Source organism: Bos mutus, chromosome 3 (assembly GCF_027580195.1).
Source record: "Bos mutus isolate GX-2022 chromosome 3, NWIPB_WYAK_1.1, whole genome shotgun sequence".
Taxonomy (NCBI): Eukaryota; Metazoa; Chordata; class Mammalia; order Artiodactyla; family Bovidae; genus Bos; species Bos mutus.
The window spans coordinates 29,354,762-29,378,057 of NC_091619.1; the positions used below are offsets into that span (position 1 = coordinate 29,354,762).

The 23,296-nt window shown below is 43.5% G+C and overlaps 1 protein-coding gene and 1 long non-coding RNA gene across 3 annotated transcripts in view; one reads left to right on the top strand and one right to left on the bottom strand.

Moving 5' to 3' along the window:
- Nucleotides 1-1,704, bottom strand: part of CTTNBP2NL (CTTNBP2 N-terminal like) — a 51,721-nt gene extending 50,017 nt beyond the window's left edge. The window contains exon 1 of one of the 2 annotated variants that reach the window (XM_070367482.1): nucleotides 1,572-1,704. The gene's annotated coding sequence lies outside the window, so the exon portion shown is untranslated. The remainder of the gene's footprint in view (nucleotides 1-1,571) is intronic. The other variant, XM_005887084.2, reaches the window with a different exon arrangement.
- A 3,056-nt stretch (nucleotides 1,705-4,760) lies between these two features.
- The window catches only part of LOC138985846 (uncharacterized), a 100,480-nt gene continuing 81,944 nt past the window's right edge, over nucleotides 4,761-23,296 (top strand). The window contains exon 1 of the long non-coding RNA XR_011462810.1: nucleotides 4,761-4,885. This is a non-coding gene — a long non-coding RNA (uncharacterized lncRNA). The remainder of the gene's footprint in view (nucleotides 4,886-23,296) is intronic.

Sequence of the window (23,296 nt, forward strand, 5' to 3'; positions counted from 1 at the left end):
AAAAAATATGGCAGATTTTAATGTATGAAAGTGCTAGCAACAGATGATTAATGGGGAGTCAATGGCATTAACATTAGGCCAAAATTATCAATATTTTGCACCTGCTAAAATGAAGGTCTTTATGAGCACCCTTTAGAGACTCTCTTTGGTAGTCACATGTGTCTGAATAGAGTTTACCTTGCTTTTATTAATCCTTATCTCTGAAATTTAAAATGTGCTTTTAATTTTCATCCCCTGAATTTTGGTAGACGATACTGGTCTCGTAAAGCCAATCAACATCATATATATATATATACACACACATACACACACACACACACACACACACACACATATATATATATATATATATATATATATATATATATATATATATTACACATCAGTTTCTCCTGGAGGAAAAAACCCACCATAAAATAGGGGCTAGAGAGTAACCAAAGGCTACCTGACCAGATTAATCATAAACCTAGACCACTGAACCTGAATTTTCTTCAAACACTTCCTGCCTTTTGTTTCAAAAGAACTACACCTTCAAGGTTAACTGCAGTCTCCCTGAGCAACAGACCAGCCCACCTAGACTGGAAGTCACTCATTCCTAATCTAAAGCTCTTTATTTAGTTATCTGTACTGCTTCACTTGAAAGCATGCTGTTATGGACAGTCCAACAATATACACTGCATTCCAACCCACAACGACAGCTCTGTAGATATACAACACGCTCATTTCTTCCTGAAAATTTGATGAAAAAGGCGATTTTTCATCAAATTTTCAGGAAGAAATAGGATGGAAAGCAAAAATGAAACGCAACTCAAGCCTAAAAAAAAAAATCCTCAGAGGTTGGGTTCTCTTTCAAGCAATAGAGTAAAGGTACAAAGCGGGGTCGGGAAGGTTACTATTTCTCCTCCTCCAGACTCAAAAAGTCCCTAAGCAGAGGAACTCTCGATACCGCCTCCCCGCCCCCGCCGCCCCCAGCTCAATAGGAGAATAGAGGATTCAGGGGGAAGGCTCAGGAACACAGAATGGGGGATGGGAGGAACCCAAGTTGGGGAAAGCCGATTCGTCCGTGGAGCTGGCTGTCTAGGTTGGGTCTTTGATTTTTGCATCGTCCCATCTCTCTTCTTTTTGAAACACTGATTTTTATCTTATGGATGAAATTACCTCTGGTCCCTCCCTTGCGAGCAAGGACAGGTGTTGGAAGAGATGTCTGGCCTCCTAGGGGTACAAAATGGGGGTGGGGGCGGCAGTCGAAAGAATGGGAACCTGTACGCCTTCTCCCAAGGTTGAGGGGCTAGGTGAGGGGCCTTTTAAATGAGGGGTATCAGGAAATCAGCCCCTTCTGGGAAGCTAGGATTGACGGGGGACAATAAGTAGCTGCAAGCACCCTCGAAGGATGAGGAGCCGCCTCCTCAGGGAATACCGGGAGGTAGAGGAGACGGCCCCGCCCCCTCATGGGATGGGCGCGAGTGGCAGTTGGGACGATGGCGGGAGGACACCGGTGGTTTTACCCCTGTTTTTCTTTCGAGAACCTGGCCTCCCAGCCGCCGCCAAGCCCCGGCACCAACGGCTCCTACCTTTTCCCGGCGTTCAAGGTTCCTCTCCCTGCCGCCTCCGCCACCCTCTCCATCCACAGCCCCTCGAGGCCCCGCCCCTCAACAGCCAGGCGGGGGCACTGGCATTCGGCAGAGCCAATGGCCTCCTCGCCTCTCCAGCCCCGACACCAATCCGCGCCGGCTGGAGGAGGGGCTTCTCCAATGTCATTTAGGCTCCTCCCGGGGCCCCAAGATCCCTTTTGTTTGGGGAGAGCCAAGCTGGGACTGAGCTCTCGTCACTTCCGGGAGGAAGCGCAGTCCTCCTGCCCGGGCTCAGGGATGGGCTTGCGCCCCTCCGGGCTCGGATTCTGCAACTTTCCACCTTCTATGGGCTTTCTGGACCAGATGGTGGCGAGTGCTTCGTGTGTACCCTCGTGGTACGGGAAGCTCAAGAATGGGTTTCGGGTGTCCTGACTGACGGGGCGCATTAACGTTTCATCTAAAATGTTAATAAATGAAGTGCGCTCTGGTGTTTAGAAAACCTGTTGTTGAAAACCTGGTAACGTGGCTTGCCTGCTCTCCCCCCCCCCAACCCCCCACTTTTTTTTTGGCGGGGGGGAGGGGGACAAAGCGTGTGCTAGAGACAAGGGAGCAAAGATGAAAAACCCAGAGACCCCCTCTTTTCACATTATATTTGGAAGAGAATAGTAACTTCTGGAGCCCCTGGAACCCCTGGAGTGGAGTCGCCGGGTAGCTTTCCAACCCGACTTGCTTTCCAGGTAGAAATCGAATGAATAAAATTTCTGTGTGTCAATGTTTTCTACGCTGTTTTCCAAATGAGAATTTTTGTGTCTCTGGCCCCATTGTACTGTAGGCTGCCGCAGCACTGCTGGGACAAAGGACAGTAGAGGATGCAAGGAATGTCTGTCCCTCGTGAACATAGGAATGCAGATCTCGCTGGTGGCAGCAAGCTCTTGTTTGGTCGCTAAGTCATGTCCGACTCTTTTGTGACTCAATGGGCCCGCCAGGCTTTTTTGTCCATGGCCTTTTCCAGGCAAGAATACTGGAGTGGGTTGCCATTTCCTTCTCCAGGGCATCTTCCTGATCCAGAGATCGAACCCGCATCTCCTGCACTGCAGGTGGATTCTTTACCGCTGAGCCACCTGGGAAGCCCCACAGCAAGCCCTCCAGCACCAAATAACCCAGAGAAGGGAGAGGGTGCATCCCTTCCTGAGGTCAAAGTTTCTGGCTTTCTTTTCCCCGTTCACAGATTCCAGTTCAACTGGTTAAAAGAATAATAATCACATTGCTTTAAATAAAATATAATACATGCTTACAATTATTTATAATGCATAAGTAATATGAATTAATTTCAATATATTATTTCTAATATTAACAATTATTATTAAGCAAAGCAGTACTGGGGCCTCCTACTCACCTAGGCAGACTGTCTCAAGACAGATCCAGCTCTGTCCACATGAAGTTTGCAGTCAGGTGGAGGGATGTAGTCAGTCTGCAAACATAGGGAAGTTCGAAGGAAGGAAACCAGTATTAATGCCATTTTGTTGCATAAGTGCTCAGACAGGTCTGACGCTTTTGTAACTGCATGGATTGTAGCCACCAGGCTCTTCTGTCCATGGGATTTTCCTGGCAAGAATGCTGGATTGTGTTGCCATTTCCTCCTCCAGGGGATCTTCCCGACCCAAAGATCAAACCCATGTCTCTTGCATTGGCAGGTGGATTCTTTACCACTGAGCCACCTGGGAAGCCCTATTAATGCCATTCAGTTCAGTCATTCAGTTGTGTCCCACTCTTTGCGACCCCATGGACTGCAGCATGCCAGGCATCCCTGTCCATCACCAACTCCTGAAGCCTCTCAAACACATGTCCATCGAGTTGGTGATGACATCCAACCATCTCATCTTCTGTCATCCCCTTCTCCTCCTGCCTTCACTCTTTCCCAGCATCAGGGTCTTTTCAAATGAGTCAGTAGTTCGCATCAGGTAGCCAAAGTATTGGAGTTTCAGCTTCAGCATCAGTCCTTCCAATGAATATTCAGGACTGATTTCCTTTAGGATGGACTGGTTGGATCTTCTTGCAGTCCAAGGGACTCTCAATTGTCTTCTCCAACACCACAGTTCAAAAGCATCAATTATTCGGTACTCAGCTGTCTTTATAGTTCAACTCTCACACCCATACATGACTACTGGATAAGACCATAGCTTTGACTAGATGGACCTTTGTTGGTAAACTAATGTCTCTGATTTTAATATGCTGTCTAGGTTGCCATTCCTGCAAGTTATTTTCATATAATGATATTTAATCTTCACACAGGAGACACGAATTTAATCCCTGGGTCAGGAAGATCCCCTGGAAAAAGGAACAGCTAACCACTCCAGTATTCTTGCCTGGAGAATTTCATGCACAGAGAAGCCTGGTGGGCTACAGTCCATGGGGTTGCAAAGAGTTGAACACAACTGAGCAGGCACGCACACACACGCACACAAATGTAAAATCTTTCCTAACCTGTAAGATAGACCATTGGTGCCTATTTTACAGAGAAGAGAGAAATTCAGAGAAATCAAGTAAAGCCATAGAACTAGTAAATGGAAAACAAAGAACTTCCAACAAGGATGTGGATTCCAACTCTGTGCTATATTCTGCTCCCTATACACTTGGCTTTCAGGAGCAGAGCCGGTTCAGAGAGTGGGTCTGGATGACCTCCAACTGGCATTAGAAACAGAAATGGGCTCCATGTCTCCCTCTATTGACTGCTGGCTTGAGAATGTCCTCTGTATGTATATTTGAAGGACAAGAGGACTGTACTGAAGGGCTCAACATTAGCTCAGATGCTTCTGAAGTAACAAATAGGAAATACAGAACTTAAGAAAGACATCATTCCCTGTGTTCTGAAAGGCAAGATGAAGGGCCAGGGACATAGTAGATGTTCAACAAATACTGACTTCACTTGAAACAAACTGTCTGGAATGGTTGAAAACAGAGTTTAAGTGCTGGACTAGGCCCACGAATTTGAAAAATTCCATTTCCTTCTCCGCCCTTTTGCCCTGCCTTATGGGTGTGCAATGAGGAAGTGCCTCATTGCCCGACAGTGAGGCAGATGCAGAACAGGCTATTTTCTGCTGGCTTCTGAGTCACCAAGAGTTGTCCCAGTGAATCAGCTCACCCCTCCTCCTCTCCTTCCCTTTGTTAACCCACCACTACCCATTCTACTCCCAGGCTGACCTGGCACCTACTTCCTTCATAGCAACTGGCGGCTCCCCAGATTTTCTGAGCTCCTGCTGACTTTCCTCAGTGAGTGTGGGAGGACCCAGCAAGAATGAGATCATCCCTGCCTGGTAGGATTGAGTCCTGAGGGTATTCAGATTATTATCCTTTTAATTCGTTGCCCCTGGAGCTAGTGTATGGCCAGAGCCTGTGAATTTGAAGTTCAATGATTCTTCAAATGTATAAAATGTGTAAATAAATTTAGAGTCTGGCACACAGGTGTACAAAGAGGTAGAAAGTGGGTTTGTAATAATTTCCTAAAGTGGCATGACATAACATACCATTTTTATATCTATTATTGTATCAACTTGCCAGTAGTATTTATTAAATGCCTACTGTATGTCAGGTAACAATTTAGTAAGAAGCACTAAAGATTATAGTGTGTGTTAATTTTTCTCCAAATAAGTAAACTTCCTAGGTAGGTGTACCATGAATGTTTATTGCTGGTTTGGGGGAGGCAATGATAGAGTAAAAGAGGGCTAGACTGGAAATGTAAAAGAAAAATTGGTGAGTTCTGCTGGAGTTCTCCCTGTCACAAACTGTAGTTTCTTAGGGCTGCTGTAACAACTGACCTTAAACGGGGTGATTTAAAATAACAGAGATGTATTCTCTCTCAGTCAGGAGGCTAGGAGTCTGAAACTAAGGTTTTGACAAAGTTGGTTCCTTGGTGAGGGGTGTTGGTGGGATTGGGCTTATGGAGGGTCACACTGCTCTCCTAGCTTATGAGGGTTCCTGGCAATCCTTGGCTTGTAGCTAAATTGCGTTATTCTCTGCTTCTGTCTTCACATGGCATTTCCCCCTCTGTCACTTAATGTCTCTATCTGTCTTCTCTTCTTCTAAGGATAACAGTCATACTGGATTTAGAACTCATCCTAATCTAGTATGACTTCATCTTAGCTCATTACATCTGCAAATATCTCATTTCAAAGAAAGTTCACAATCTGAGGATGGGGTGGGGGGATGGGAAACATTCAAACCTGTGTGCAAAACTACTTCACAAAGTAACACCCCACTTAACTGCATTTAGCTTCACTGGTAATAGCATGAAATTAGTGACCTAATTCCTAAAGATCATTTCAGTTCTATAATTATATGATATTATATATATTATATATACGCTAGAAGCATTTCTCAAGCCTTTACTATATGGAAGGCACTATGAAATTGCTTCAGAGTACATTTCATTTAAGCCTTAAAAGAATTCCAGGAGCGAGATGTGAATATTTTCCTATTTTACAGATAAGGAAATTGAGGCACAAAGAGGTCCATGGTCATGGAATTCATAAGAGATGAACATGGAATATTTACTCAGATCTGACTCCTAAGTCCACCCTCATAATTACTATGCTCTATCATCTCTCCATCATATGAGATGGGTTAGGAAGACAGGGAATGCAACGAATATCTTAAAATTTGATTTCTGGAATACTTGGAGCTGAATAGCAATCTTCTGGGAAAGGCAAGAGAGAAGAGAACAGTGGGTGGCAAATGAAAACAGTAGGGAAGAGGCGAGCTATCGGCACTTACCTGAGCCTCAGTTTCCTCATTTCTTAAATGGAATAATAGTTCCTTCAAGTGGGCATGAAAGTATTTGGTAAATTCTATGAGGGATGATCGGAGAAGGCAATGGCACCCCACTCCAGTACTCTTGCCTGGAAAAGTCCCATGGATGGAGGAGCCTGGTGGGCTGCAGTCCAAAGTCCACAACTGGAGGAGCCTGGTGGGCTTTCACTTTCATGTTGGAGAAGGAAATGGCAACCCACTCCAGTGTTCTTGCCTGAGAATTTTCCTTTCATGGATTGGAGAAGGAAATGGCAACCCACTCCAGTGTTCTTGCCTGGGAATCCCAGGGGTCGGGAGCCTGGTGGGCTGCCGTCTAGGGGCAGCAGCAGCATGAGGGATGATAAACTATTTGGAGATCTTGCTCGAGCTCTTTCTCCTCTCTGGGCCCCAGCCCTGCAGCGAACATCTAGGGGTTGTTTGACCATCTGGGGCTCTTTAAGACTCCTTCTAGCTGTGACCCACTGAGACTTACTAAGATGCTGGGTGAGCTAGATGTGAAAGTTGGAGTGACTGGGAAAAGTGACCTGGCTTGTCTCTTCCTACTGGCTGGTTCCTTAAGAGCCCCCACCTGGCTTCTCCAGGAGGGGATCCTGAGGTTGCAGTATAGAAGCCTGAGAGAGCTCTTTCTGCCAGGACCAGACTTAAGTGGGAAGGCTGGTGTGCTGTCTCCATGACTCCCTACATTTTCTCCCATTACTTGTTACCACAAAGGCCTTTCTGAGTAGTCCTCAAGGTTCTCTTCCACTTTGGATCACCTGACTGACTACAGCACAGGGGAAGCTGAGAAGGTTCTGGGTGTGGCCCTCACTGTGTTCTCGATCTTATCGCTCCCCCTAGTGCTGAGCGACGAGTCCTGCAGTTGTCGGCTCCCCTCTTGGCTGCCCCAGCGCACTCCGCGGAGCGCCTCTCACTCGACGGTTTTTCCTTTTGAGGGTGTGAGCTGAGAGCACAGCAGGTGGGGGGCTCCAAGGGCCAGCAGTTGGGAAGAACCCCCTTTAGGGACAGATTCTTCTTGTTTTTAGCTAAGTGTTGGGGCCAGCTTGACCATGAGAGAGCTAGGAAACTCTTACCTTGGACTTCACAGAGGGAGGTTGGGAAAGAAAAAGAAATCTAACATTGTGGGTCTCCTATGTACCAGGCACGGTGCCGGGTGCTTTACATATATTACATGTATCATCCTTGTAATCCTTACATATATAATCCATCTATTCCTTTGTGATCATTTCCTTTGTGATCATCTTCAGTTCAGTTCAGTTCAGTCGCTCAGTCGTCTCCGACTCTTTGCGACCCGTGAATCGCAGCACGCCAGGCCTCCCTGTCCATCACCAACTCCCGGAGTTCACTCAAACTCACGTCCATCGAGTTGGTGATGCCATCCAGCCATTTCATCCTCTGTCGTCCCCTTCTCCTCCTGACCCCAATCCTTAGGAGATAATTATTATTACTTCTCATGTTTCTCATGAGAGCAAGTTCAGGGACTTCCTTGGTGGTCCAGTGGTTAAGAATCCACCTTCCAACACAGGGGACACAGGTTTGATCCCTGGTCAGGGAACCAAGAGCCCACACACATGACATGGGGCAACTAAGCCCATGCCACAACTACGGAGTCTGAGTGCCGCAACAAGAGCCCAAATGCTGCAACTAAGACCGGACACAGCCAAAAAATAAATTAATCTTAAAAAAGAGAAAGAAAGCAAGTTCAGGGAGGTTAAGTGTCTTGCCAAAGGTCACGTAACAATATGATGATAATGACATTGATCAGTTATTTAGTGCCTACTTCACACCAGGCACATTATTTCTTTTCATCCTCCCAGCAAATCTTAAAAGAAAAAATAATCATAATAACTTATTGATGAGATCACTGAGATTTAGGTAGTTTAAGAAAGGGGTCACTGAGGGGCTTGCCTGAGATCAAAGAGTAGGTCCTCCGGTCTTCAGTTTCAGCTGTTTCCATTCCACCGTTGCCTCATGGAGCTGTGGGTGGTCGAGGTGGACTGAGCCCAGCACCGTGTGATGCACTGTTCTTCCCATTACTGGCACTGCCTCGCAGCCCTTCCCCAGGACCAGGAAACTAGGGCCATGTGGGGTTTTCGGATCTCCAAATCCATAGATAGGCTCCTGACATAGGATGGCAATGAAAAGTCCAAGGCCGTAGGCCATGGGATTCTAGGACAGTTTGCTTGGAGAGACACGTAACAGGGCAGTTCCCTGGGAACCACACAACAGTATTGCTGTTAGGGGCCTTGGGAAGAGTACCCAGAGGACCCTGAGTCCTGTCTCCCTCATCCTCTGTGGAATTCACATGTTCCCCTAAAGCTGATGGGCCTGGATGGGGTACACACAGCTCACTGGGGGGTAAAAAGGGAAGGTAAATGGGGTACAGTCTAGCTCAGATAGAAAATTCCTGGAATAGATGAGAAAAATCATGGAGTTCCCAAATCACCCAGCAAAGTTCCCAAAGATTTGAGTCAGTTTAAACCCCTCCCTTCACCCCCAAAGTACAGGTTAGTCATAGGTCCCTGGAAGAATACTGTATGTCCCTTTGGATGAATCTCAAGTTTTCATTTTCATTCTAATGTTTGAAATTATTAAATGATAATTGAGAAGCACATACCTGATGATGAGTTGATGTTACGTATGATGAGATTCATGTTTTGGTTGCTATTTCCAAGTGTTCATGCAGACTCACGGGGGCAGGGGCAGGAGCTATCAGCTGGCTACTGTTTTTTATTGGTAAGTTGACTTATTTCATTAACGGTTAACTTTTCCCCCTCTCTTTCAAATGCTCCCTTTTCTGTCTCCCTTCCTGTTTCTCCTCTACCCCAGGTGACTTCTTCCCTAATAGTTTGGGGCCAGACTCCCTTCTGTCTCTTCTGGCTCCTCAGACAAAGCACTGCACTGAGTAGCCTTGCCAGAGGGACTGAAGCTGGCTGGAAGGCTGGTCTTCTTTCCTTTCCCCCTTGTTCCCCCTTCTTCCTCACACATGGCCTGACATTAAGCAGTAAATAATTTCCGTGCTACGCTATAAACAGAGCTTCGGCTCAGCCGGGCTTCTCTCTGGTTTCAATCTGATGAAAGCCAATTACACATTCCCTTTCGTCTGTTATTTCAGCTGAGGCACCACGGAGTTGGCTGAATAGGTTCTTGTTGCTTAGAAAAGGGAGAAATATGTGTAGGAAAAGTAATGACCTGTACCATCATTTCTAGGCAATTTCCTAGAGGAGCCCTTTGGAGGAACCTGGTGCTAGAAGCTTCTATGCCCCTATTTCTTGCTTCATGACGTCTGCTGGTCCCTAGCAGGGTCTAGTCTGCCCTGAAAAAAGTAACCAGGAGACCCAGGGTACCTGCACCATTGGGAGGAGTCTGTCCATTTCTCATCTCCTTTTCTTTTTGCCACCCTGCCTTCCTCTTGTCCCCCCTTTATTTTTAAAACTATCCTTGAGTACCTATTATCATTACCGCATGAAATAATACACAATTCCAGACCTCAGGGTACTCACAGTCTTGACTCAAGTTCTCCTTCTTTCTTTCGCTACACTTTCCAAATAAAATAACTCACCCCTCTGTATTACATCATAATCAGGACTCCTCCAGATGTAAAGGACAGACATTCCATCCAAACTAGCAAAGGTAGTTTTTATTGGCTCATGTGATAAAAACATCCAGAATTAGACTGCCTTCACATGAGGCTTGATCTGGCTCCTCAAAAGTGTTACCAGAACCAGGCTGCTCTCTCGGGAGTTTTCAACTTTACTTTTGTAGAGTTGGTTCTGTTTTCAGACATGCTTTTTTCCTCAACTGGCAATAAACATAGGAATTCCATATGGAAATTCCATATCCAGTCATATTCAATAGGAAAGAGCATCTCCTTTGTCCTCAGAAGTCTGAGAAAAGTCCCACTCTGTCTTCTTGATTCTGCTTAGACCATGTATTCAAGTCTGAATCCAATCATTGTGGGCAGGGCATGTGCTGCTTTGATTGGCTAGATGTGCTCTGTACAGAACCATGCATTAAGTGGCAGGGAAAGCTATAACCACAGGTGAAAATGCATTCGTTCATCCATTTATTACCAAAAAAATGGGGATGAATATTTGGGAAGCAAATAGTGTTTATTACACATTTGAGCATTTGTCTTGCATTTGCCCTTGGGACCTCTTGAGCTGCAGCTGGTTCTCTAACCTTGGCCTGGACTTTCCTTGCTGCTGGTCATTGTCAGAAGGTTCGGAATGGCTGTGCTTTGTTGCCCAAAGCGTCACTAACAAAAGATTGTTGTGTGCAGCAGCTGTTCACTGAGGATTGGGGGCCTTGTATGGCATGGGCAGTGTTAAAAAGGTTTTTAAGGATTTGAGGTTCTCAGATTTGAAGGTATATCAGAAATACCTGAGAGTCTTATAAATCACAGATTGCTGGGCCCTAACCCCGGAGTTTCAACAAAAATGTACACTGGCTCTGGTATGCCAGATGCTAAAGTTACAGTGATGGCCAAGCTACCTGCTGTAAAATTCTTCTTTGTTATGCAGAGCGATTTAATTACTTACTGCAAGCCTTTCTCATCTCAGTTCTATCCAGGGGACCCTCAATTTTCATAGTCAGATAAGCCCATGAAGATATTTTCTCTAACAGAGGAATCTATTTGTACTGTCCTTGGAGGTCAGCTGATTCAAACTGCAGCAGCTTCTGTGATAATATTTCATTTATTTTCCTACTGCTTAGGCAAACAGGGCATGTTGTGAGTGAAGTATAGTGCTAGAGGTACTAACTAGGTGTAGCTTTCAAAGGCACAAAAGGGAGTAGAACCTTCCACAAGGAACAGCTGCTTGACTCCTGGGTAGCACTGCGGAAAGTGAGTAACTTGAGAGCCAGACGTACTAGCTGTGTGACCTGGGCATGTCATTAACTACTTTGAGTTTCAAATCCCTTATTATAAATTGAGAAATAATATTGTGTTTCACAGGGTTGTAGTAAAGAAGAAGCCACATAATGGGAGTTTTATTGATAATTTTTCTCCTTGCCACCTATCTATCACCAAGACCTGTCAATTTTTTAAAGACCTGTCAATTTTTCCTCCTGAATACTTTTAACTTCATAACTTCTATTCCTACCTCCATCACCATCTTGGTCTGTCCATCACTTCATTTCTTCAGGGCAGTGGCAGCCTTCTAAGTGGTCTTCTAGCCTTCATTCTTGCTCCTTCCGGTCCATTCTCCACACAGCATGCTGTGCAGATCTTAAGAAAACACAAGATCTGATCATGTCACAAAACTTCCTCTCAATGAAAACTATTCAGTGGTCTTAGGATAGCTCTGTTCACAAAACCCACATTACTTGGCTCCTGCTTCTCTCTCCAGAATCGTCTAGTGCTACTCTCCTCTCTATGCCCTGGACAACTGGGGACAAAGACTCTCCTTGATCAAACTTTAGTCAGGCTTTAGTTTAGGTCTTGACGTTGGTCACTCACTCTCACCCTCTGGCCTTGCTGGGCCTGCACAGCCCAGTTTTAGCAAGAATCCTGCTAAGTGAGTCCATATCCTTCATATCTGATGAAATGCTTCATCCTTCACCTTTGATCTTTAGTCCTTGGCCTGCCTTCAGCAGGAATCCTGTTAAGTCAGTTTAGTGAGAATCCCCCATCCTTGATGTCTCCTCTTAGTGATTTTCCATCCACTGAGTCGCTCACTCTGCTTTGGGGCTATAAATCCCTTATCCTGCATTTGATTTTGGAGTTGAAACTGATCTCTCTTCCCTATTGCCATAGTCTTGACACTTTTCTAGTAGTCCTGAGGGAAGTCCCCTCTACCATTTTAACAGGTGTCAGAGTTAATTTTTTTTTCCAATGGTGGCTGCTTTTCTGTTCCTCAGAGTCTCTGCTAATGTTACTGTGTGTTCTTGGGCTGTTTTTCAACCCTCTACCTAAAGGCTATACATCCTCAGACCTTATCTCAATGCCACCTTATCAGGAAAGTTTCCTTAGCCCAACAGAGTGAGTAAGTTCTAATGTTTTGCCTTCCAGCATGTGTTATGATTTATAATTATACACTTGAGCAGTTATTTTGATTAGTGTGGCTTTTCACAAGCCTTTTGTATGCTCCATGAGGACAGAGCTCACGTCTATTTTGCTCATGATTCTCATCTCCGATATCTCAACACAGTACCTGGTACACAGTAGGTGTGTTCTATGAATGTTTATTGATTGAATGAATAAATGAAAGTGCACTGTTTATAAAAAGTGCTCTATAAATCAATTTCTCCCAGTGTCCAATTGTGGTAATAATCCTGAGTTCCTTGGTGGGAAGTAAAGGCTTTTATGACATTTAACTTATATGCAGAGTACATCATGAGAAACGCTGGGCTGGAAGAAGCACAAGCTGGAATCAAGATTGACAGGAGAAATATCAATAACCTCAGATGTGCAGATGACACTACCCTTATGGCAGAAAGTGAAGAGGAACTAAAAAGCCTCTTGATGAAGGTGAAAGAGGAGAGTGAAAAAGTTGGCTTAAAACTCAACATTCAGAAAACGAAGATCATGGCATCTGGTCCCATCACTTCATGGGAAATAGATGGGGAAACAGTGGAAACAGTGTCAGACTTTATTGTTTTGGGTTCCAAAATCACTGCAGATGGTGATTTCAGCCATGAAATTAAAAGACGCTTACTCCTTGGGAGGAAAGTTATGACCAACCTAGATAGCATATTCAAAAGCAGAGACATTACTTTGCCAACAAAGGTCCGTCTAGTCAAGCCTATGGTTTTTCCAGTGGTCATGTATGGATGTGAGAGTTGGACTGTGAAGAAAGCTGAGCGCCGAAGAATTGATGCTTTTGAACTGTGGTGTTGGGGAAGACTCTTGAGAGTCCTTTGGACTACAAGGAAATCCAACCAGTCCATTCTGAAGGAGATCAACCCTGGGATTTCTTTGGAAGGACTGATGCTAAAGCTGAAACTCCAGTACTTTGGCCACCTCATGCAAAGAGTTGACTCACTGGAAAAGACTCTGATGCTGGGAGGGATTGGGGGCAGGAGGAGAAGGGGAAGACAGAGGATGAGATGGCTGGATGGCATCACTGACTCGATGGACGTGAGTCTGAGTGAACTCCGGGAGTTGGTGATGGACAGGGAGGCCTGGCATGCTGCGATTCATGGGGTTGCAAAGAGTCGGACACGACTGAATGACTGAACTGAACTGAACTGAACTGATGACCTATTTCAACCCACTGCAAACCCTCTTAGGGGAAACCTAGGTTCATACCCTTGGAGGTACCTGGAAAGCCCAGAAACTTCAGGTGAACCTCTTGAAAAGTCCACTTAGGATGATTACCCAGTGAGTAAAATGATTTACTCACTTTTTGATCCTCAATTCCTGGAAACAGTGCCTGGGCCTGGGAGTTAATCAAATAAATGATCTTGATGTTGAGGAAATATCCAAAAGGGACTCATTGACCCACTTGGGTGGTCTCAGGAATATTAATAATCCACTTGAGACAGATGGTCTCCTACATGGATGCTAATGGAGATGAATGCTAGTTCTGCCCTGATCGCTGCCAGCTGAGCAGAAAATGCCATTAGGAATGGAGTGGGGGATACTCTCCAGTTATGGTGTGCGAGCTTCTCGTTGTGGCGGCTTCTCTTGTTGCAGAACGTGGGCTCTAGAGCGTGTGGGCTTCAGTAGCTGCAGTGCATGGGGTTGACTGCCCCACCACACGTGGAATCTTCCCAGGCCAGGGATCGAACCTGGGTCCCCTGCATTGGCAGGTGGATTCTTAATCATTGGACCACCAGGGAAGTCCTCTCCTCTAGTATTTATCAGCAGAACTGGTGGGCAGGATTAGGGAGGGAGCGGACTCAGCAAGAAAGCAGGGAGTTGGGTGTCTGATCCGGGACCTGACCCCACTCCCACCTCCCCCACTCTCTGCTTTCCTTTGATGCCAGGCTTTTTGAGACCCATCCTCACCTTCTGTCCTGCCGTCAATCATTATAGTCTCACTCCTGCCTCACTGTGCAGCTGTTCCCCTAGGGTTTCCAATGACCATCTTGTTGACAAACCATATGGTTGTGTCTGGGCCCTAACTGTGCTCCCTGTAGACACTGTTCTCCTTCCCTTGGTGTCTATGATGACATCATCCTTTCTTCATTGGTTTCCTGCCTCTCCTTCCCATTCTTCTCATGGCCATTTCTTTCTCTTCCCACTTTATACACTGCCCTGGGTGAGCCATCTAATCTGATGGTTCAGTTACCATCCTACTTGGATGAGCCTCAAATAAATGCATGACTCAAGCTCCAGACTCAGATAGGATAGGTGATCTCCATGGCATTCACCCTCCCTTCCTCCCAGTCACCTCATCCTCCTAACCATGAAGTGTTGTCTGTTCTGCTTCCCTAATCCACCCTGTCTCTCCACATTTCCTATCACTACCTTAGTTCAAGATGCCTTCACCTCTGCTATGGATCCGGGAAACAGCCTTCTGTCTGGGTTTCCTGTGTCTGCTCTGGCTCTTCCCCCTTCAATTTGTTTCTACCTGGCAACCATAGTGATTTTTTTCTAAAGTGAAAATTTGAACAGGTCACTTCTCTGCTTAAGTTCCTCTAGTATTCTCGCCTGGGAAATCCCACGGACAGAGGTACCTGGTGGGCTACAGTCTATGGGGTGGTAAGAGTTGGACATGGCTGAGTGAGTAACCCACCACTGCTTGAGTTCCTAAAAAGTCACGAGTTTCCCATTACCTTCACGATAAAGTGCAAATGTGAGCATGACATCCCTTCTTGGTCCAGCCTCTGCTTACTTGCATTTTCAGCTCCAACTTTTGCTGCTGCCCTGGCCCCAGGCAGCATTAGACCTCTGTTGAACTACTTGAATTCCCTTACTTCATCACGATCTCTTTGGCCGCAGGACCTTTTGCTGTGCTGTTCTGCCTGCACTGCCTTTTCTTGCTTCTTCCAGTCCGGCTAACTACTCTTTCTTTAGGACTCTTCTCAGATGTCACTTCCTCCAGGAAGCTTTCTGTGATCTTTTAAGGCCAGATTTAGATGCTGTGTACCACACCCCCTACCCCACTCTATTTATTCTCAATACACAATACACTCTGTACTCCCATCCTTTTACTTGTATCTGTGTCTCCCATTACTTGAAAGTTCCTTGAAAGCAGGGACTCTTCCTGGTTCATGGGGTATTTGTAGTTCGTCACACAGTGTCTGCACATAGTGGGCATGAATAATATTTATCAAATGAAAGAGCAAGTGGTTTGTTAAAGCTTTGTCATAGCTTGCCTACTATTGTGGTTAAGAACAAGGACATTGATGCCAGCCCAGCTGGGAGAGGTTTGGGGGAGAAAGGATGCATTTGTATGTGTAGCTGAGTCTGTTCACTGGATTTACCACAACATTGTTAATCGGCTATACCGCAATGCAGAATAAAAAGTTTTGTTTTAAAAAATAAGTAAAAGAAGCCAAACATCTCTAGAACAACAACAGAAAAAGGACATTGAAGCCAGACTGCCTCAGTTCAAATCCTGGCTCAGACACTGACTCTCTGTGCGACCTTGGGCAAGTTACTCAACCTCACTATGTCTTGGCTTCATTATTTTAAAAATGTTTCTTAGCTCATAGAATTGCTTTCAGGGTTAAATAAATTAATGTTTATATGCTTGATAAAAAGTGAGTAAATACCATATCAATAGAATAGCTTATTCTACTATATGACCACACATGGATAATTTTGAGAGTAAAAAAGATACTATTAATCATAACATTAGGACAAGTGTAAACAGGACTGTCCTATGCAAACAGGGACGTTTAGTCACCTTGCATACAAAGGCTCATTAGGTCAGTAAACAATGTCTTCATTTTTGTTGGTTTTGTTTCTCTGTCCATTGTCTTCTAGTGATTAGCAAACTCTTCCCACCATAAAAGCCTGTGTATTTATCTTCAGGGACAACAGGGAAAGGAAGGAGGGGGACAGTGTCCTAGGGGACAGAGTTTGTAGAGCAGCATTAAAGAAACGGAAATGAAGTGAAATTCATAGGGTGGGGGTGCAGGAGTGGAAGAGAACCTCCCCATATCCCACTGAGGCCTGTGGACTTGACAGAAGGTCTGTGTTCTCCTGATGGCTGGTGTAATTTGAGGGGGTCCAGGAGAAGGCAATGGCACCCCACTCCAGTACTCTTGCCTGGAAAATCCCATGGATGGAGGAGCCTGGTAGGCTGCAGTCTATGGGGTTGCTAAGAGTCGGACACGACTGAGCGACTTCACTTTCACTTTTCACTTTCCTGCATTGGAGAAGGAAATGGCAACCTACTCCAGTGTTCTTGCCTGGAGAATCCCAGAGACGGGGGAGCCTGGTGGGCTGCCGTCTGTGGGGTTGCACAGTGTCGGACACGACTGAAGCGACTTAGTAGCCGCAGCAGCAGCAGCAGCAGCCTTTCCCAGAGCCTTGTCTATGAGTGAGGCACTCTGCGCTGACCCTGCTTGACATGCATTTGCTGTTTGCTCCCTGAGTTTGCTGTTTTCTCTCAAACTGTTTCAGAAGCATGTGGTTCCATTTGCTTCCCCTACAGGGAGGTGTTTTTATTTTTATTTTTATTACCTTGATGTAGCTGTTTTTATGAACTGGGATAAACACCTGGTGGGCAGGAGTTTTATCTCATGGTCTTTCCAATTTGAATTCCATTATTTCTTCTGCTTACCTGGGGAGGGGAAAATATATTTTCTAAACACAGTGTTCCTTTTTCTAGTTTCCCTGACAGATGCATCATCAGATAACAGCACCTCTGCAGATGAGAGCATTTGCCTGGAGTACCAATGGCACACAGTCCTCTTGGTGACTGTGGTGCTCGAGGATGCGGGGAGGGGAGAACATCTTTCCTTATCTTGAAATACAGCCTGTCAGTCTGAGGAGGTGCCATTCAGAAATGTGTGCCACCTCCAGTCTCCCTCCCTCTCCCTCTAGGGTGCGAGTGGAGGTGGTAGTGGGGAGTGGGAAGAGAAGGCGCTAACATTTAGTGACACTTTCTATGTTCCAGGCAGTGGTACCTTCCATTTCATTTAATACTCAGAGCAACCTCAAAATAGATATTAGTCTTTCTCCTTCATGGATAAGGAAAGTGAAATTCAAAGAATAAAAAGAACATGCTAAAGATATATCAGCAGTAGGTAGGGATTTGAATCTGCCTCTATCTGATTCCAAATGCATACCTTTAATATTTAATGCCTACGAGGCCCCGAGAGCATGAGAATTTGCTTAGTGTCTCACAGTCAGCCAAGAAGAAGGTTATATCTTTCTAGCTTCCCAGTGGGAGGGAAAGGCAGGATTAGGCAAAACATCTTGGTTGTGTGCTTAATTAATATAGAAGAGGGAGATCTGGAGGAGTTTTTGACTGTTAGTAATTCCATCTTTCATTCATTCAGCATATTCAGTGCTTACTGTGTGTCCAGCAGTGTATCACCTTATTTGAAGAATATAGTAGAACTGCCCAGGTGGCGCTAGTGGTCAAGAACCCACCTGCAGATGCAGGAGACAAAAGAGACGTGGGTTCAATCCCTGGGTCGAGAAGATTCCCCTGGAGGAGGGCACAGCAACCCACTCCAGTATTCTTGCCTGGAGAATCCCATTGATAGAGGAGCCTCGTGGGCTATAGTCCGTAGGTTCGCAAAGAGTTGGACACAACTGAAAAAAATTAGCATGCAGCAGAACACAACATTGTAAAATCAACTATATGTCAATAAAATAAATTAAAAAAGAATATAGTTGAAAAGGCAGTCTTGAGGTTATGTGTAGCAATCTTAGTTTTGGACATGTTGAGCTTAAGATATAGGTTTTTTTATTAAGTATTTGGATATACCTGTCTGGGGTCCTGGGGAGAAGTCTGTGCAAGAAATATAGACTTGAGAATGATCATAAAATAAGTGGTAGTTATACCATTAGCGGACACGACTGAGCAACTTCACTTTCACTTTTCACTTTCATGCATTGGAAAAGGAAATGACAACCCACTCCAGTGTTCTTGCTTGGAGAATCCCAGGGACAGAGGAGCCTGGTAGGAGGCCGTCTATGGGGTCGCACAGAGTTGGACACAACTGAAGCGACTTAGCAGCAGCAGCAGCAGCAGCAGCATACCATTAGCAGTGAGGGAACTAACTAGGGTTATATAAGAGACAAGGGCATGGAATGGAGGATGGAGCCATGAGGTAATCTGCATTTCAAAGGCAAACCAAATGAAGAGTTCACAAAGAAGATTCAGTAGGACTATTCAGAAATGTAAGCAGAGAATCAGGAGAGAGATGAATTTAGTTAGATTTTGTTTTTCTATTTCCTTTTAAAAAGAAACTACCTATTGAGGTGTAATTTACATACGACCAATGCACTCATTTAGCACGTACAGTTCCCAGATATATGCCACCATCAGATGCTACCACATCAGCAAACAACAGAGTGTTCTGGTGAAATTTTGACAAATGTAAACATTCATGGGACCTCTACCCCAGTCAGCATATCGAATATTTCCATCCTATTAAGATTCCCTTGTGTCCCTCCCCAGTTATTCCCCTGCACTCCCTGTTCTAAGCGACCACTGGTCTGGTTTCTATTATCATAGATTAGTTTTGCCTATTTTAGAATTTCATTCAATGCAGTCACACAGTATCTGCTTAAATTTTTTTTTTAATTTAAAAATTCTTTATTTATTTAGCTATGCTGAGTCTTAGTTGTGGCATAAGGGATCTTTAATTTCATTTGCCATGATGTGGGTGATCTTTAGTTGTAGTTTGTGGGATCCAGTTCCTTGACCAGGGATCGAACCCCAGTCCCCTGCCTTGGAAGCCTGGAGTCTTAGCCTCTGGACCACCAGGAAAGTCCCAGTACCTACTTTTTTGTATCCTGTTTCATCAGTGTTGCTGCAGTAACTTGTTCCTGTCTATTTCTAAAGTAAAATTTCACTGTATGAATATACCATCATTTGTTTTTCCACTCACCTGCTGGTGGAAATTTGAGTTATTTCTAGTTTGAGACTATTATGAATGAAGTGCTATGAATATTTGTGTACAAGCTTTTGTGTGTAAATATATATATATACACATACAAAATGTATATATATATATATTTATATATGTATATATATATTTTTCACTTGTATATATATATATATTTTTCACTGTCAAGTGTCTAGTGTATGTTTAAGAGAAATTACCTACTTCTTTCCTGAGTGGCTATATCATTTTACTCTTTAATTAGTAATATATGAGATTTCTAGATGCTCCATACTCTTACCACAATTGGTATTGTTACTATATTTAATTTTTAACAACTCTATTAAGTGTGTAGTAGTACCTACCTGTGGTTTTAATTTGTACTTTTCTGATAACTAATGATTGAATATCTTATGTGCTTCTTGGCCATCCTTTGGGTCTACTTCTGGTCTATTTCATTTGTGTATTTGTCTATTTTAATGCTAATATCATATTATTTTGATTTTTATGCTTATAATAAATCTTCAAGCCAAGTTATTTAAGTCTTCCAACTTCTTTTTAAGTAATGGTTTTGGCTATTTTAGATCCTTTGAACCTTCACATAAAATTTAAAATTACTTATTAATTTCTACAAAATAGAGCCTCCTGGTATCTTTATTGGAATTATATTGAATCTATCATTTTGGGGAAAGTTGACAGTGATATTGTACCTTTCAGTCCATCCTTTAGGTGTTTAATTTCTCTCAGTAATGTTTTCTAGTTTTCCATATATGAATTTTACATATATTTTGTTAAATTTATACCTTCACACTTTATGCTTTGATGAAATTTTATGAAGTGTCTTAGATTCGTGTTTCTTGTGCTTGAGGTTCACTAAGATTTTTGAGTCTGTGGACTTATTTTCATAAATTTTTGAAAAATTTTGGTTATAATTTCTTCAATTTTTTTTTCTGACTTCTCTTGTCTTTTTTCTTTTGGGGTCCAACTGCATATGTAATAGGTTATTTGAAGTTGTCTCACTAATACTCTGGCGGTTTTTTAAAATCTATTTTCTTTTTGTGTTTATTTTGTATAATTTTCTGTTGCTCTTTCTTGAAGTTCACTAATCTTTAATTTTTCAGTGTCTAATATGCTGTTATTCATCTCAATCATTTTCATTTTTATCTTTAGAAGTTCTATTTGAGTCTTTTATATATTTCATGCTTTCACTTAATATGCTTAATCTTTCCTTTACCTTCCTTAATATATGGAATATAGTTTTACCAATTGTAATGTCTTTGTCTACTAAGTCTATCATCTATGTCAGTTTTCACTGATGAATTTTTATTTATGAATCTTTATTATGGATTGAATTTTCCTGCTTATTTGTATCTTATAATTTTTTATTGGCTTCCAGACATTGTGTATTTTACCTTGTTGGATACTGGATGTTTTTGTATTCCTACAACTATAATTGAGCTTTATTCTGTGATGTAGTTTTTTGGAAATTATTTGGTCCTTTTTAGGTTTGCTTTGATAGGCATGACCAGAGCTGTTTTTAATCCACAGCTAATACTGCCCACAACTGAAGCAACAGGCTTGTGGATGTTCTACCTGATGACCTGTAAATTAGGGAGTTTTCCATTCGTTTTGGGATGAAGCCTGAGGCCTGTCCCCACCCTCGCTCCTTTCAGGTGCTTTCTTTTCCTTCAGCGTTGAGTAGTTTCCTCATAGGAATGTACTGACCAGCACCAGGCCAAAGACTTGAGGGAGGCCGTTTGTAGATCTCTGGGAGTCTCTTTGGGTGCAGCGCCCTCCTCTCTGATGCTCTGCTTGTGAATTCTGGCTGTATCGATCGATCGTCTTGGATTCTTCGCATAATCTCCTAAATCGAGGGAGACTTTTGGGCTATGTCTGGGTTTCCCCTTCTAGCGCTAAAACTTGGAAACCCACTCCTGTCACTGACTGAGGACATCATAGGGCTCATTTTGTTTTTTCTTTCTCTCTCTTAAGGACCACTGCCTGTGCTGTCTGATCCCTAGTGTCTGAAAACTGTCGTTTCATATATTTTGTCTAGTGTTTTAGGTATTTCAGGTAGGAGAATAAATGTTGTCTTTGTTACTCCATCTTGATCAGAATTAGAAGTCTTGATGCTAATTTAAATGGCATTAAAATTAAAAATTTTGTTTTCAATTTTTTTATAGTCTAGAGAAAAACTATTGATTTTTTATATTTGACCTTGTATCATGTAATCTTGCTCAATTCACTTATTAGTTTTCACATTTTGAAGTGTAGATTCCTTAAGAATTTCTATATACACAATCATGTCATCTGTGAAAAGAGAAAATTTTACTTCCTCCTTTGCAGACTGTGTGTTCTCTCTCTTCTCCCACACCAACCTCATATTGCTATCCTAGGAATTCTATTACAATGAGTATGACTGGTATAATTTCTTCCTTCTGTGAAGCTGTTTGACCTGGTGCTTCCTTTGTGGAAAGTTTTTAAACTAAAAAATCAATTTATTTAATAGATAAAGGACTATTTAGATTTTCTATTTCTTTTGTGTCACCTTCAGTAATTTGTCTCTCAAATAGTTTGCATACTTCACATCCCCCGTTTTCAGATTTATTGAGGTTAATTGACAAATAAAATTGTAAGATATTTCATATCATTTTACTATCTATAAAATTTTCAGTGGTTTCCTCTATTATTCCTGATATTAGCAATTTGTGCTTCTTTTTATCTTAATTTATCTACATAGAGATTAACTAGCATTTGCTATATTGCCAAATTCTACAATCTCAACAACTTACAACAGCATACATTTATTTCAAGTTTATGGCTTTGTAAGATATGCACATGACACCACCCTTATGGCAGAAAGTGAAGAGGAACTAAAAAGCCTCTTGATGAAAGTGAAAGAGGAGAGTGAAAAGGTTGGCTTAAAGCTCAACATTCAGAAAACGAAGGTCATGGCATCTGGTCCCATCACTTCATGGCAAATAGATGGGGAAACAGTGGAAACAGTGACAAACTTTATTTTGGGGGGGGGGGCTCCAAAATCACTGCAGATGGTGACTGCAGCCATGAAATTAAAAAATGCTTACTCCTTGGAAGGAAAGTTATGACCAACCTAGACAGCATATTGAAAAGCAGAGACATTACTTTGCCAACAAAAGTCCGTCTAGTCAAGCCTATGGTTTTTCCAGTGGTCATGTATGGATATGAAAGTTGGACTGTGAAGACAGTGGTCATGTATGGATATGAAAGTTGGACTGTGAAGAAAGCTGAGCGCCGAAGAATTGATGCTTTTGAACTGTGGTGTTGGAGAAGACTCTTGAGAGTCCCTTGGACTGCAAGGAGATCCAACCAGTCCATTCTGAAGGAGATCAGCCCTGGGATTTCTTTGGGAGGACTGATGCTAAAGCTGAAACTCCAGTATTTTGGCCACCTCATGCAAAGAGTTGACTCATTGGAAAAGACTCTGATGTTGGGAGGGATTGGGGCAGGAGGAAAAGGGGACAACAGAGGATGAGATGGCTGGATGGCATCACTGACCTGATGGACGTGAGTCTGAGTGAACTCTGGGAGTTGGTGATGGACAGGGAGGCCTGGTGTGCTGTGATTCATGGGGTCACAAAGAGTCGGACATGACTGAGCGACTGAACTGAACTGAACTGAACTGAAGCTGGCTCTGGCAGCTCAGATCCAGGCTGTGGATTGTGTTCATGTCTACTCCATGTGTTTCTCATTCTGGGCTCAAGCTGAATGGAGAAGAGGCTACCTTGGGTATTTTCTTTGTATGGCTGAGGGCTGGAGTGCGAGAGGGCAAATAGAAGAGTCTGTCTTTGAACTGACCAATTGTCAGTTCAATTCACACGTCATTGGCCAGTGCAAGTCCACGGCCAAGCCCACAGTAAAGCAGAGCAGGGAAGTATACTCTACCCACAGTGAACCATGGCAAAGTTGGAAGCAGGGAAATT